Source organism: Lemur catta, chromosome 1, assembly GCF_020740605.2.
Source record: "Lemur catta isolate mLemCat1 chromosome 1, mLemCat1.pri, whole genome shotgun sequence".
Lineage (NCBI taxonomy): Eukaryota > Metazoa > Chordata > Mammalia > Primates > Lemuridae > Lemur > Lemur catta.
The window spans coordinates 164,874,884-164,889,560 of record NC_059128.1 but is presented as its reverse complement, the minus strand read 5'-3'; the positions used below and the strand labels follow the sequence as shown (position 1 = coordinate 164,889,560).

Sequence of the window (14,677 nt, the reverse complement as noted above, 5' to 3'; positions counted from 1 at the left end):
TTGGGTAGATGCCCAGTAATGGAATTGCTGGATTAAATGGTAGTTCTACTTGTATCTCTTTGAGGTATCTCCATATTGCTTTCCACAGAGGTTGCACTAGTTTGCAGTCCCACTAGCAGTGTATGAGTGTTCCTGTCTCTCTGCATCTATGCCAACATTTATTGTTTTGGGACTTTTTGATAAAGGCCATTCTCACTGGGGTTAAGTGATATCTCATTGTGGTTTTGATTTGCATTTCCCTGATGATTGGACATGTTGAGCATTTTTTTATGTTTGTTGGCCATTCTGTCTTCTTTTGAAAAATTTCTATTCATGTCCATTGCCTACTTTTTGATAGGGTTGTTTGATTTTTTCTTGCTGATAATCCCATTTTTATAAACAAAAATATCTACATCTATCTATCTATATCCATATCTATCAATCTATCTATATATCTACATTTCTCCTTCCTTTTCAATCCCTAGATCTATTGCTATATCTCTGATAGGAAAAATATATACTAAAAATGTTAACAGTGGTTTTGACTACAAGATGAGATTATGAGTGATCTATATTTTCTCCTTTGTATACTTACATCTTTTCCAAATTTTTTATAACAAATATTACTTATTTAATCTATAAAAACAGTAAATGCTTTTACAATGAAAGAAAAGTTTCATTCAATTTATAATTTACTCAATACAGTAGAAATCAAGTGAATATTTTTTTCCTGGAGAGCAGCTCTACTAGCTCTTTGGAAATTTATGGTCTTAAAGAAGTCATAAACCTAAGAATTTCACTCCTCATTTATCTTAATCCTCAATAAGAGTCAGAAGTCACCCATGAGGGTTGGGGAACCTCAGAACAGTATTTGATAATAAATATTGTCTTTAATACAAAATAAATACCTGCCCTCCACCAAATAGGCTTGGAATTCTCTAAAACTAGATCCTAATGATCTGGGAAAATAAAACCTGTTAATCATTTTAATGTTTGTGGTTATACTGAAGGAAATTAATAATTTATAACTCACTTGCTCCATTGCAAAATAAGCAACACATTTCATATTGCAGTAGTTGTCTGTGGATTTTAGAAAATGTACTATAGTATAATAGGCTACTCTAAAATGTTACATAAATGTGTTGGATTCTATTTTATAACATCTGTTGGGGTTCGAGTAGCCACTTTTTATGCATGTAGTAAAACTCAACATCATTTCATATTCAGAATATATATGAGGCAATGATGAGGAAGGCATGCCTGGTCAATGCTGGTCAATGAGGCCAAATCACTAATTAAAGACCTCTGGAGCCTAGCCCAGGCAGTTACCAGGCACGGAAACAGAAGAAGACAAAACAGACCCTTTCCTTCTTCTATACTTCTGTGTGCTCCACACTTAACAGGGACAGCCTTGAGTCAGAGAAGAACTCAGCAAAGAGGCATCCTCTGCTGGAAGAAAAGCAAAGCGCACATCAACATATGCAGGTGATGGCACCAACTAGGGAAGCCCAGGTTCTAAGCCAGGCTCCTCCACTAAGTGTGCTAGCCTAGGGCAGGGGCTTGACCTCCCAGGTCTCAATTTTTGCATACATGAAACTAGGGTTATCATAGTCCATGATGGCTGCCATAACAAAATATCATAGACTTGGTAGCTTATAAACAACAGAAATTTATTTCTCACAGTTCTAGAAGCTGTCTAGATCAAGACACCAACAGATGCAGTGTTTGGTGAGGACCTATTTCCTGGTTCATAGATGGCACCTTCTCACTGTGTCCTCACATGATAGAAGAGAACTTTTCTTAGGTCTATTTTATAAGAGCACTAATCCCATTCATGAGGTACCTAATCACCTCCCAAAAGGCTCCATCTCCTAATACCATCACATTAGTGATTAGATTTCAACACATGAATTTGAGGGAGACACAAGCATTTAGACTCTAGCAGGGGTTGAATCAGATGATAAAGAGACTTCTAGCTCTAAAACTTCTGGTTAAAGAGCTAGATGAACAGTGAGTGTAATAGATTGTTTTCAAAAATGGCTACAGCAATCCCTCCCACCCCTGTCTTTCTCACATCAAGAGGTAGTGTCTCTTCCTCCACCCCTTGAATCTGAGCTATCCCTGTAACTTGCTTTGGCCCATAGAATGTGGCAGAAGTGATGCTATGTGACTTCTATAACTAGACCTTAAAAAGTAATTTCCATTTTCACTCTCTTGGAAGCCAACGACCATGTAAAGAAGACTAGGCTATCCTATTGGAGAGATCCATATCCTATTGGAGAGGACTGGGAGCATGAAAAGCCACAGGAAAAAAACAGAGGCCCACAGCCAATAGCCAGCACCAACTGCAGGACATGTAAGCAAGGACATCTTGGACACCCTAGCCAAGTTCCCACCTAAATGCAACCACATGAGTGACTCTAAACAATATTACATGGAGCACAAGAACTGTCTAGTGAGCCCAGGTAAACCCATAGAATCATGGGAAACAACAAATCATTGCTTTAATCCACTAAGTTTTGGTATGTTTTGTTACACAGAAAAAGATAAGGAGACACTAAAACTGAGGACACTGACTCTATATTTATGTCCCCAGCACCTAGCACAGCCCCTGGCACATAAAAAATGGTAAATGCACATCTATGCATGGCTCCTCTAGCTTTTTGATTTGCAAGGAAGTGAAACAGAAGAGACGATCAACTCCTTGAGCCATCATCTATCTTCAGTTAGACGGCAGGGCTCTCCGCCACTCAAAGCACATTGCCACTGGAAAGAAAAGTGGAGGAAAAAGCATACTGCTTCTTATTCTGTAGTCTCAGTCAAAGTCAGTTAACTTCCCTAAGCCTCACTTTCCTTAATCGTAAAGTGAGGAGAATAATGGCCTCCATCTCATACAGAGTTTTTGTGAGAAAGAAACAAACAGAATAATAAAAAACCTTAGGACAGTGTATGACTCACTGGAAATACTGAATGAATGGAAGAAGAGAGTTGGACAGGATGGGATGAGCTGGGAGAGGGACAGTGACATAGAAGATTAAAGAGTTCCAATCACTGTGCCTGTTACAGAGCATGGAGATTCTCAAAAAGTGTTTGAGTTAAATCAATGCAATACAAACAGCAAGGCTATAAGAAGCACTTGGATGGCTGGGACACATCAATTATCTCTCTCTAATACAAAGGTTAGGGAACATTGTACAGGACTGTGGCGAGGGCAGAAATAATACTAATAATATTGAATGAATGAATACTAACTTTTATTTACGTCTTAATATGTGCCACTGTTGTGTCAATTTACATGTATTCAGATATTTAAACTCTACAAGGTAATGTTATTTTTCTCTCCACTCAACAGTGAGAAAATTGAGGCACAAATAGATTCCGTAATATCACCAAGGTCACATAACCAGTAAGAGGGGAAATAGACAGTATGTCTCCAGAGCCTGAACTCTTCTTAGCCACTACATTACACATACATAGAGTAAAAGGCAGGGCTCCTGACCCAGAGGAGCACACAATATTGTTGAGGAACCAGGGTATAAACTCATAAAAAATACCTAAGAACAATTCTTTGGTAAGATATACATAAAACATAAATGCAGCCTGCAGACAAGATGCATCAGTTGCTTCCAACCCCAGGTTCTGAAGGGCAGCTTAAGCAGAACATCTGTTCTCTGGCTACATATGGCCTTGACAGGAAGCACGTGCACTCTCACAGGGGAGTGAGCAGATGCAGTCATGCACCATCTGGGCACTTGGGGCCTCTACTAACTTCCCTTCCTGCCTCTGAAGACTGTGGACCCAGAGGTCGTGGACAATGATTGAGCTGAGTTTATATTTCCAACAAGGGACAAGTCATTTTCTACCTCTAAATTGCAGATAGGGGTATTAAGACCAAAACTGCCAACTGTACTATTTAAAACTTTTTTTAAAATTTTGAAATAATTTTAGACTTCCAGAAAAGTTGCAAAACAGTATGAAAACTCCCATATGCCCTTTACTGTGATGTCAATATTTTGCCATGTCTACTTTATCATTCCCACATATGTCTACACACATCAGGGTTCCTGAACCTTGGTGCTACTGATGTTTTGGGCCAGTTAATTCTAGATATCTATATTAGATAAGTCTAATACCCTGTAGAATGTTTAGCAGCATCCGTGGCCTCAAGCCACTAGATGCCAGTAGAAACTGCCCATCACCCTTCTCCCTGCCCCTGGGTTGTGAACACCAAAAATGTCACGAGACACTGCCAAATGTTCTATGGGGGACAAAATCTCCCCTGGTTGAGACCCAGTGATCTCTCTATATATTTATCTCTATCATCATATACATATTTTTTTCAACTGGTCAAATCTAGAACAAATTGAAGATCAAAATAAATGATATTAGAGGATTGTAAGCCATAGAACAAAATGAAATGCCAACTTTACCTTTTAACATTCAATGAAATTATCTCTATTTCTAAAAAGAGACAATTCATACCAAAGATCAGGTTCTACATTTTTCATATTAAATAACAACTAAGGAAAGGAGTTAAAGACATTGTTTTACTGAGTTACAATTTAATTTAGCAACCAACTCATTCCTAGTATTTCAGAAATTATCATTTACTTTAACATAAATAACCTTGACAGAAATATACCCATCCCCAAAGAAAAAGGAGAAAAATGAAAGTGAATGCCAGGCCTAAGCTCTTTCTTGATATTCTGCCCCCTGTGTGCACTTCAGCAGAGATCCAGTCATGGAAAATATATTTCAGGAGCATATTATGTGGGGATTATGCTGTTAATTGGAACTTTTGCATTTCCTCATTGTTTCACAATTTAAATTGAGCCTTACTGGGACTAAGTGGCCTAAGAGAGCAACCACATCTTGCTAGATGTCAAATTACAGTGCCACCAGCCTTCAGTCATCCCAGCTAAGGGCTGGGAAGCCAAATTTTCAAATGCTGAGGAGATAATAAAATAGCGTCTTTGTTGACTAACTTAGATGTTCTTCAAGTCTCCTTCCCCCATAACCATCAACCCCTCTATAACAGGAACATGCCTTAGAAGCATGAAGAATAATTTGTAAGATTCAATTTTGAAAAACTGCCCCACAGATTCAAGTTCAGTCAAATGCCTGATTTTTTTGCAGAAACAGATGCAGTCATTTGACTAATGAATCAGAAATTGCTTTTAAGTAGGAATGGTAGCTGTTTGGAAAAAGTCCAGTCTGATCTGCGATGTACATAATAATCAATGCCTGCCTACCAGCCACAGAAAAAGCTATGATATCTGCAGCAATCTCCTCTTTTGAACAATGTTTATATATAGATATTTAAAATGATATTTTCTCTAGTAACTTCCATTTATTTTTAAATCTGGAAAATATAGAATATCAAAAAAAATAAATAGCCCAAATCCCACTGCTATTAACACACACACATACACAGTCTTTTCTTTACATATCTATCTCTTAGACATTTGAGATTATACTATATATTTATGCTATACATGTGTCTATCTTTTAGATATTTGAGATTAAATTACATACGCATGGTATATGTGTGTGTTCATAAAATACACACACATATACACTTTTGTTTGGACTTTTAGCCCATGCTATAAAACATTCTTCAGAAACCTAATTTTCATAGCTGGACAATATTGCACCCTAAAGCTACATCATTAGACATCTATAATAAGTTGCTTTCATTTTATTTTGTTCTAAATAATATTGCAATGACTATCTTTGCACATAAATTTTTGCTTCATGTTTATTATTATTTCCATTCAGAAGTGGAATTATTGGGCCAAAGGATGTGAACATTTAGAAACCCTTCTTTGCTCTTACTCTTTTCTCCACATTCCCACTCACCCCAACTAGTGCATTTTCTCCACCATGAGCTACCAAGCCTTTACACCTTTTTTCATCCTTCTCTGTATTAAAATCTGCTTTGTCTCAAGAAAAAATATGACACATCCATTAAAGCCAAAATGATTGATAAGGATTCTGTGTTATCTCTTTCAGTATATTTGTGTTTCATAAGGGCCATAACCTCATATCAGAGGAATTAATTTCTAATAGTAAAACTTTAGGCAGCAGCAATGCATGTCAAAGGAGGGAGTTAGATGGGATATTCACAGAGTTGTAAAAATCACACCACATAGATCTTCATTTAGTTATCAGTCAGTTCTGTTTGAATAAATAATCCAGATTATCTCCTCAGAGTTAGTCATGATGAAAGATTTAATTCATAAGCAAAACTGTCACTTCATTACCCAGTTGTATTCCATTCAGAAAACATTTATTAAATACCAATTATGTGTCAAATGTATACAAAAACGAGGAAGACAGATGCAACCTTAGACCATCATTTTGGAAAAACAATCTTCTTCTGAGGCAGTTTGTATCTCACGCTGTTACTGACAGCTACTTATCTAAGAGACTTGGCCATAGTGTACCATTCAAGCTGCAAACAAACTCCAAGGAAAAAGGTGAAGCAAGGAAGGAAAAGAAGCCTTGCCACACCTATTAGGGAACAAACCAATGAGAACCCACTCATGGGAGAGGCCTAGTGCCATGAGGTTTATTTGTTCCAAGTCCAAGGACACTTAGCCTTTATGTGGATGAAGATGCAGAGGAAGGAGCCGGGGGAAGTCAAGGCATGCAGACATTAGAGGCTGCATCCTTTCCTCCTCCACCATCCCCATTGAACTTCTTTCTTTCACTAAAATGAGTTAAAGAAAAAAAGAATTTTATATTGACTTAAAAAAAAGCATTTGGTTAAGAAAAATGTTGAGCAAATCTGAAACTTAAAGAGTTGGAGATAATAAACCAGTGGGAGAGGGTCTAGTTTAAAAGTTAAACTTCGTTTAACAATGTATACAGTTCTCACTGAAGCTGAATATATGGATAAATAAGGGAAAGATCTAACAATGATCTCTGTAAAATGATAACTATGTGCAATAGTGTACCTGGTGACAAACGAATTGTGAGTGTATGAATGAATGAATGAATGAAAGGTGCCTAGCTGCCATTAGAACTTAGCTTGGGGTGAGGGCCCAGTTTGGGTACCAACAGTCCCTTAGAGATTGTATATCTACCTTTAGGAATTCTCAAGAGCCTCCCAGAGGTTTATTCTTCTGCTCACTGCTCCACCACCTTGAAGGAGTGAAAGCTCAACCACCTGTCTATCTCTAGCACTGTCAGCACTCTCCGGGCTAGAGGGCTATTATGACTCCCAATGGCATGTCCAGAGAAGGCCTGGCAAATATCAACATATACCTAGATAATTCCATAGCTACAGAAGTGTCTTATGTTTCCAGTGGCTGAAAGGTGCTCAGAGTGAGTGGGAACAGATGCCTGGGTGCTGTCGTGCTGTGCTGCCAGGCCTGACACTGTGCTCTCCGTCTGCTGAACAATCCCAAGCAGGCGCAGATCTATTAATGTATTACAGAGTTGGACATAACCCTCCATTATGGCTCCAGCCACACAGAAGTGTTCAGCTTGAGCTTCACCTTGCTCAGACCTCAGGCACATCCTCACACTTATGTCGGCAGATGTGAGGATGTGAAGGGGCCAACTTCTTTCACCTCTTGGTTACTTCTCCTCTCAGAGTCATCCCACAGGGATGCAAATCCCACCAACCATGCAGAACCCTCTTGCCTACTCATCCACAGTAATCTGGAACCATGAGAGGCCTCATTTGAGTGCACCCAGGACCTCCTTGAAGCTGTGAACATGCCCTGGCCACAAGCAGCCAGGAAGGGGTCTCAATACAGTCTCAGCACTTATATGACTTATCTATGTGTATGAATATCACAACTCTGTTATAGTTTTTTTGTAGTTTTCCTTCTCTTGATGACATTGTTGATGATGTGCTATGTTTATTAAGATAAAATTTGCACACAGTGCAATGCAAGATCTTAAGTGTACAATTCTGTGAGTTTTCACAAATGTATACAGCTGTGTGGCCACCACCCAAAACAAGGTAAAAAATATCTCTGTCATCCCCAACAGTTTCTCTGGCCTCCTTCTAGCCAATCCCCACCCTCCACAGGCATGGTTGTTCTGATTTCTGTTACCAAAGAGTCATCATAAGACTTTGTTTCAGTTACCCTTCACCACATTGACCTTTCACTCAAATAAAACCCACTCTCCTTACAGGGTCTTCACGTGTAGCTATACCTGGTCTGATCTCTGATCTTACTGTTTACTCTGTGGTATCTCAAACTGTCTCAGCCCTGGCCTGACCTGGGGCCTTCCCGCACACTGTTCCCTTTCTCTGAACACTCCTCTCCCCACTGCCTTTCCTCATACTGAGAGGCTAGTTCCTTTCCATCCTTCTGGTCATGGCTGATAGGGCATCTCCTAGAAACTCTCCTTGACTTCCCTTCTTAGCAGGTCACCCCTTAAATGCCCATTTCCTCTATCACTTCAGCTTCATTTCCTAGTTGCTCTTATTTGTTTGTGTACTGGCTTATTGCCCACCTATACCACCAGACCGTACACTTCGGGCATTCAATAATTCATTCTTTCATTCATGTATTCCACAATAACTATGACGTATTTGCTCTGTGCTAAACACTGTTCAAGTGCTGGGAATACAGCAGTGAAAAAAATAGAGAGAACCTCCGCCCTACTGGCTTTCACTCTAGTAGGGGGAGAGAGGCCATAAATTAATAAGCAAGTGAATAGTGGTAACTCAGGTGGTGATAAGAACAGTAGAAGAAAATAAAGCAGGGCAGGGGAAGAGAGACCCTCAGGCCAGTGGATGCTATTTTATATAAGGTGGTTAGAGAGTCCTCCCCAGTAAGGTGACACACAAGCAGAGGCTTGAAAGCAGGGAGGGGGCAAGTTATTTGTGTTTCTGGTGGGGAGGGCATTCCAGGTTGCCAAGGCCAGAACATGCTTGGTGTGTTCCAGAGACAGGAAGGAGGCTAGTGTGACTTGGGTGGAGTGAGCAGGGTGCTTCTCACAGTGATGGAAGAGAGGGGCTCGGTGAGGTGACAGTGATGAGGGTGCTGGAAAGTCACGGAGCAGATTTGGCCTTTTGAGTGAGACAGGGGGTGTCACAGGGAGACCAGTTAGGAGCTATTACAAGGAGGTGATGGTGGCTTTGGCAGTAGGAATGGAGGTGCTAAGTAATGGTCATATTCTAAACGTACTTTGAAGGTCGAGCCATTAGGTTTTGCTCATGGATTGGATATAAAGGCGAGTGAAAGGATGTGAGAAAAGGCTGACTCAGGAGTAGCTGATTTGGACTGGGGCTAGGGTACATGAGGGGTTCACTTTTGGACATGCTTATTTCAGGATGTCTATTAAAGGTCCATATGACTCCTAACCTACTCACAGGGAGCCTGGATGATGTGAGTCTAGAGTTCTGGGGAGATAGAACTGAGGGATGGAAGGCATACATTTAGGAGCTGTCGGTCGATAGATACTATTTAAATACATGAGACTGAGTGAGACTTCCAGGAAGGTGGGACTAGGCCCATTCTGTTCACTACCATATACCCAGTGCCTAGAACACTCAAATATATGATGTGTAAATGAATGACCCAAGAAACAACTTACCAACTTTTTTTCTACAAGTTGTATTACTAAGCTATTATCTACTCTCCTACAAACTGTATCCAGAACAGCCCTGAAAAATGCCACCAAATTACAGAAACCAAAGCACCAAGGTGACCTTATCCATTTTCTGCATACTCAAATGTACCTTTCACATCTCAGCTTGATCTCATTAAAAGCCAAGCCCTTGCTTATATGCATTCATAATTCATAGGAAGGCAGAGAATCCTGTTTAGCACAAAGCCATAGGACAGAGCTGATGGCACTTTTGTGAGGGCTGCCCTAAAATCAGGAAACTGAGATTATAACTCCTATCTCACTGCTGATGGTCACCTTCTGCCTTAAAGTGTGTGTAGTGATGGGAACACAGAGCCACATCTGCAAAATTCAAAGTGTAAACAGGCCCCCTAACTCCCATAACACTGAACGCCTCTGTCACTGAATTCAGAATTGCTGAAACGTGACTGTCAATGTGTCCGCATCTCCCTGTTAACGCCTTGTTTACTCTGCATTATTAAAACCTTCTAACTGCAGCTGTCTCTTATTAATGCCCAGGTTCACAGCAAGTCAGTGCCTGTGGGGTTGCTTTAGGGTTTCAATGACATTTACAGGTATTCAATGACAGAACTCTTATGACATTTAAGATTATTTGGAAATGTAAAGGATGAAGGAAAAAGAAAGTGGGGCTGATGGAGTGGCAACACAACGGACATCTACCCAAGAACACAGGGGCATGGACTTCCTAGGAGCCGGTGAGACCCGTACTCCCTCTGCTGCAGTCCCTTTCCAGAGTTCCAGCTGTGTGGAGGGGAAACTGCCTCCAATCAATCCCCTCCGCTTGCTCTTGATTAACTACTTAATCTTGTTCCATGCTACATGTCCAACAGTCTTGGGAAGAAAGTCAGGCAATTAAAGCGAGGTTTATGGAAATAAAAAGAGAAAGAATTTTCACATTCCAAAGGGTAGCCCTCATGATACACAGTTCTTTATTATAATTACTGTTTTCAACTATAGTTCTAGCTTTATTCTTATTTAAATTCCACAGAATAAGTGGAAAACCTGGCTCTGTGTTTTAAGCACGGTTTTAAATCATCAGCTCATGGTCCATTTTTACTCATTTTGGAGCTGTGCCTGAGGTCCCAAGCATCTCCTTTTCTTCTCCTTGTCTAACTTCTATGTTAAGTTCTATACTTTCCCCAAATGCCTAATAGTTGACACAGTGAATATTTGTTGGTTTGAATCCCAGGTTTTTCACTGGATGGGGTGACGTAGGTCAAATTAGTTATTCTCTCTGCTTCATAGTTTCCTCACTTATAAAATGGGATGGAAGATGTTAACTCCATCAAGTGTCTGTGAGTATGAAGTGGGACGAGGCATACAAAGGGCTTAGCACAGCACCTGGTGTGTTGCAAGGTAGCTCTGTCTTATTAACCATGACCACTGTTTTCTCAGGTACGACACGGACCCCTGAGCCTCCAGATTCACAGGCTATGCAGGAAGGATGCACCTCCAACAACGGCCCAGATGTGTCACACCACTTTCCTCCTAGGCTGGACACTATAAAATTATATTCACATCCCATTTCTAGGTGAATAAAATATTCAGAAAATAAAATTAAATTTTTCTGTGTAATTGAATCACAAAATAGTTGGATGGGCCTTTATGTTTTTCTGTTTGCAAATACTGTTTAGGAAAGTTTTCATATTTTTCACAGACTTTTTTTGCACACCATATGGTCAGGGCACCTCAGCTCTGATGACAGCCAGGGAGATAGAAATTGATGTTGGGTGGTGGGGGTAGAAGATTTCTGGAGAGAAAAGCCCCAGAGGTACCATTCCAATTGGTCTTCTCAGCTCTGTACCCCCACTCTGACCCTGCCGCTCCAGGGGCAGCAGAGCAGAGCACACGGCCTCTCACAGTGCAGGCCATTGTCCCTTTACCCCCAGTCCGGCTGCGGACCTCTGCTCAGCCACCACAGAGAGGCCATGGGGCTGATGCCCTCCCCATCCTCACACTGAAAGGAACACACAGACTCTCTGCACTCCTGCTCAGCTTTTCTTTTGTCTTTATCCACCCTCTTGCCCCCATCTTTTCCCTACATCCTTTGGTACTGGGGCAAAATGTGGAGGCATGATCCTAAATACATGCTGGACCTAATTTTAAACATTTAGGGGCTAAGGCCTGCAACAAAGCCCAGTGTGCTATGTCCCACAATAAGGTTTGACTGGTCCCAGTCTGGTCAGCAATGAACTATGCTTTACGCCAGACGAGAAATGGGAGAGAGGGAAGGGGGAAGAACAATGATGGAAATGAGGGCTGGGATGGGGGTGGGGGTGGAAATTGTAGCATCAAAGTCACTCCGTGAAGCAACACACGTTAAGTGCACACAAGGTCCATCAGAAGGAATGACATACCAAACTGGTAGTATCCACTAACACTTTAGCAAGGCTGGTTTCTTTATAGCCTGGGACACAGGCCAGGGTAACACTGACAGAAATGAGTGGCAGCCTGCAAGGCTGCTTCCTCTAAGGTCAAGACGAAAAGTGCTTCCTCACACATATGAAGGTAAACTAATTAGGTCAGATCATGTGAAATAACAGGTAAATCACTCCCACTATTAGGACTCAAGAGTTCTGGCACCTTCTATTAAAAAATATAGTAGAGAGGTGAGCTCTTTTTTGTCTTAATTTTCTTAACTCAGCACTTTTCCTAGAACTGGTATAAATTTTGCCTTGTACATTGCTCAGTAATTCCATTCAGTAAAACAGGTCTCATCAGAGTACCAGATAACACAACGGCCCCTCTGCTGTTCCCTCACACCTAATGTGTTTACTGTCATCAGTGGAAGGGATGAGATTATAATTGTGAAGATGGAGGACTGTATAAAAGAGTGGCTAAAAATAGAGTCGCTAGCTGTGTAAACCTGGAGAGGTTACTTCACCTCCCTAAGCCTCAGTTTCCTCTTATGTAAAGTTAGGATGTCACAACAGTCTCATCTTTCGAGGGACCTGGGTTTTAAAGTCAACACTTAATACAATAGTCAATTAATACCCAAAGTATCCTCCACTGCTGTTTCTATTTTGAGCAAATGAGCCCATCTTTCCTCCCCTCGGTCTCCCCTCCCCTCCTCTCCCCCTTTCCCTCCCTCCCTCCCCTCAAAGGTATCAGCATGGTTTCAGGATCTCCTCCTCTACTTCACAGACATTTCTCTTTCCTCCCAAATTCTGTCTTATCACCTGCTTGCTACAGGACCTGAGCTGACACAGCATATAGAATACTGAGCACAGAATGAAGGTTCTGGGAATGTTAGCTGTTACTGTTATAACAATTATGATCTGACTAAACTAATGACTCTACTGACAGAAGAAACTCTTAGAGGCACCTACCCTCATGACAATCTGATTCAAGAGTCCTCAGTAGAATCTTGGGCCTTGCCTACCCTGCATCCAGTTCTCTGCCCTGTGGCAACATTGTAATAAGAAGATCATTTCCGTTTTTCCTAAGGCTCCACTGTGCAAAGAGAATTTCAAAACTACAGGAGGATTTGGGGGAAGGGCATTGAGATGAGCATTTTTTTTTTTTTTATAAAGAAAAGAGGTTTATTTAGCTCAGATTCCTTTTTTTTTTTTTTTTTTTGAGACACAGTCTTGCTCTGTTGCCTGGGTAGAATGCAGTGGCATCATCATAGCTCACGGCAACCTTAAACTCCTGGGCTCAAGCGATCCTCCTGCCTCAGCCTCCTCAGTAGTTGGAACTGTCTTTTCTATTTTCAATATAGATGGGGTCTCGCTTATTGCTCAGGATGGTCTCAAACTCCTGAGCTCAAGTGACCCTCCCGCCTCGGCCTCCCAGCGTGCTAGGATGACAGGCATAAGCCACCGCGCCTGGCCTATTTAGCTCTGATTCTGATGGCTGGAAGGTTCCAGATTGGGCAGGAACATCTTGTGAGAGCCACCCTTAGGCTGTTTCCACTCAAGGCAGAGAGCAGAAGGGAGCAGGGATGTGCAAAGAGATCGTAGGGGAAGAGGAAGCAAGTGAGAGAAAACTAAGGAAGACAGACTCTTTGTTACAACCTGCTCTCCATTCCTGAAAGCAAGAACTCACTCGCCCCGGGGAGGAGGGCATTAATCTATCCATGACGGATCAGCCCCCATGACCCACCTCCCAACACCGTCACATTGGGGATCAAATTTCAATGCGAGTTTTGGGGTGCACTTCTCCCCACCTCCCCAGCCAGGCCATCTTGCAGCTGCACAGCCTCCTCACTCACTTCCCTGCTTCCACCCTACTTGCCTCCAAATTATTCTCCTTGCAGCAAAGTGCACCCACCCAGGTCAGACGTTTTCAAAGAGGAGACAACAGGACTTGCTGACGGTTGGGTCAGCTGGTGAACGATAGTGCTTTGACTGAGATGGTCGAAAGAGAATATTTTAGGGGCAAAATCAACAGTTCTGCTTTGGCCAAATTAAGCTGGAAATGCCCGTGGCGCAGCCAGAGGCCCCTCCCACAACCTTAATCCAAACACATGGTGTGCCTGCTTCATGCCTTTGGAGGGGTCCCCATCGTGCTAAGAGTACATCCCAAGTCCCTCCCATGGCTGACCGGGCCCATGTCTGCGCTCGGACCTCGTCAACTGTGCCGTGGCTACACGTTCATTCCCAGGGGCAGGCAGGGAGCAGCGAGATAGTGCTGAGACCTCCGTTTACCCAGAAACGGTCGTGGGTCGATGACTCCATTTCCGAATTAGCTGGAAAAAATGGACCTCCATAGCCCTCATCTTAGCCAGAACAAACACCATAGTCCTGAAAAGCCTTCTTAAAAAAGGCTTCAGTGAAAATCATATTTGCTAAACAGAGCCTTTCCAAGAGAGTTCTGTGTCAAGGGATTATTGTCCACCTAGTATGTGTACTGCTGGTGCACCTGGGCTGTTTATTAGTCTTGGAGCAGGGTGATGGTCAAGGCAGCAAGGGAAAGACACAAGAATGTGAAAACACCTATCAGCCTGTGGCCCTAAGACATGTTTGTTAGAGTATATAAGACCCTTTTCAGTGACATCCCACAAATGCTGTGGAGAACCTGTTAGGATGACAGCTGTAAATTCTATTCTCCTGAGATCTAAGAGACTGGTTTCAATTCAGTG

General features: G+C 41.8%; 1 protein-coding gene across 7 annotated transcripts in view; it reads right to left on the bottom strand.

Annotated features, from left to right (window-relative positions):
• The window catches only part of NEK11 (NIMA related kinase 11), a 237,768-nt gene that overhangs the window by 72,778 nt on the left and 150,313 nt on the right, over positions 1–14,677 (bottom strand). The gene's annotated exons all lie outside the window — the stretch shown is intronic.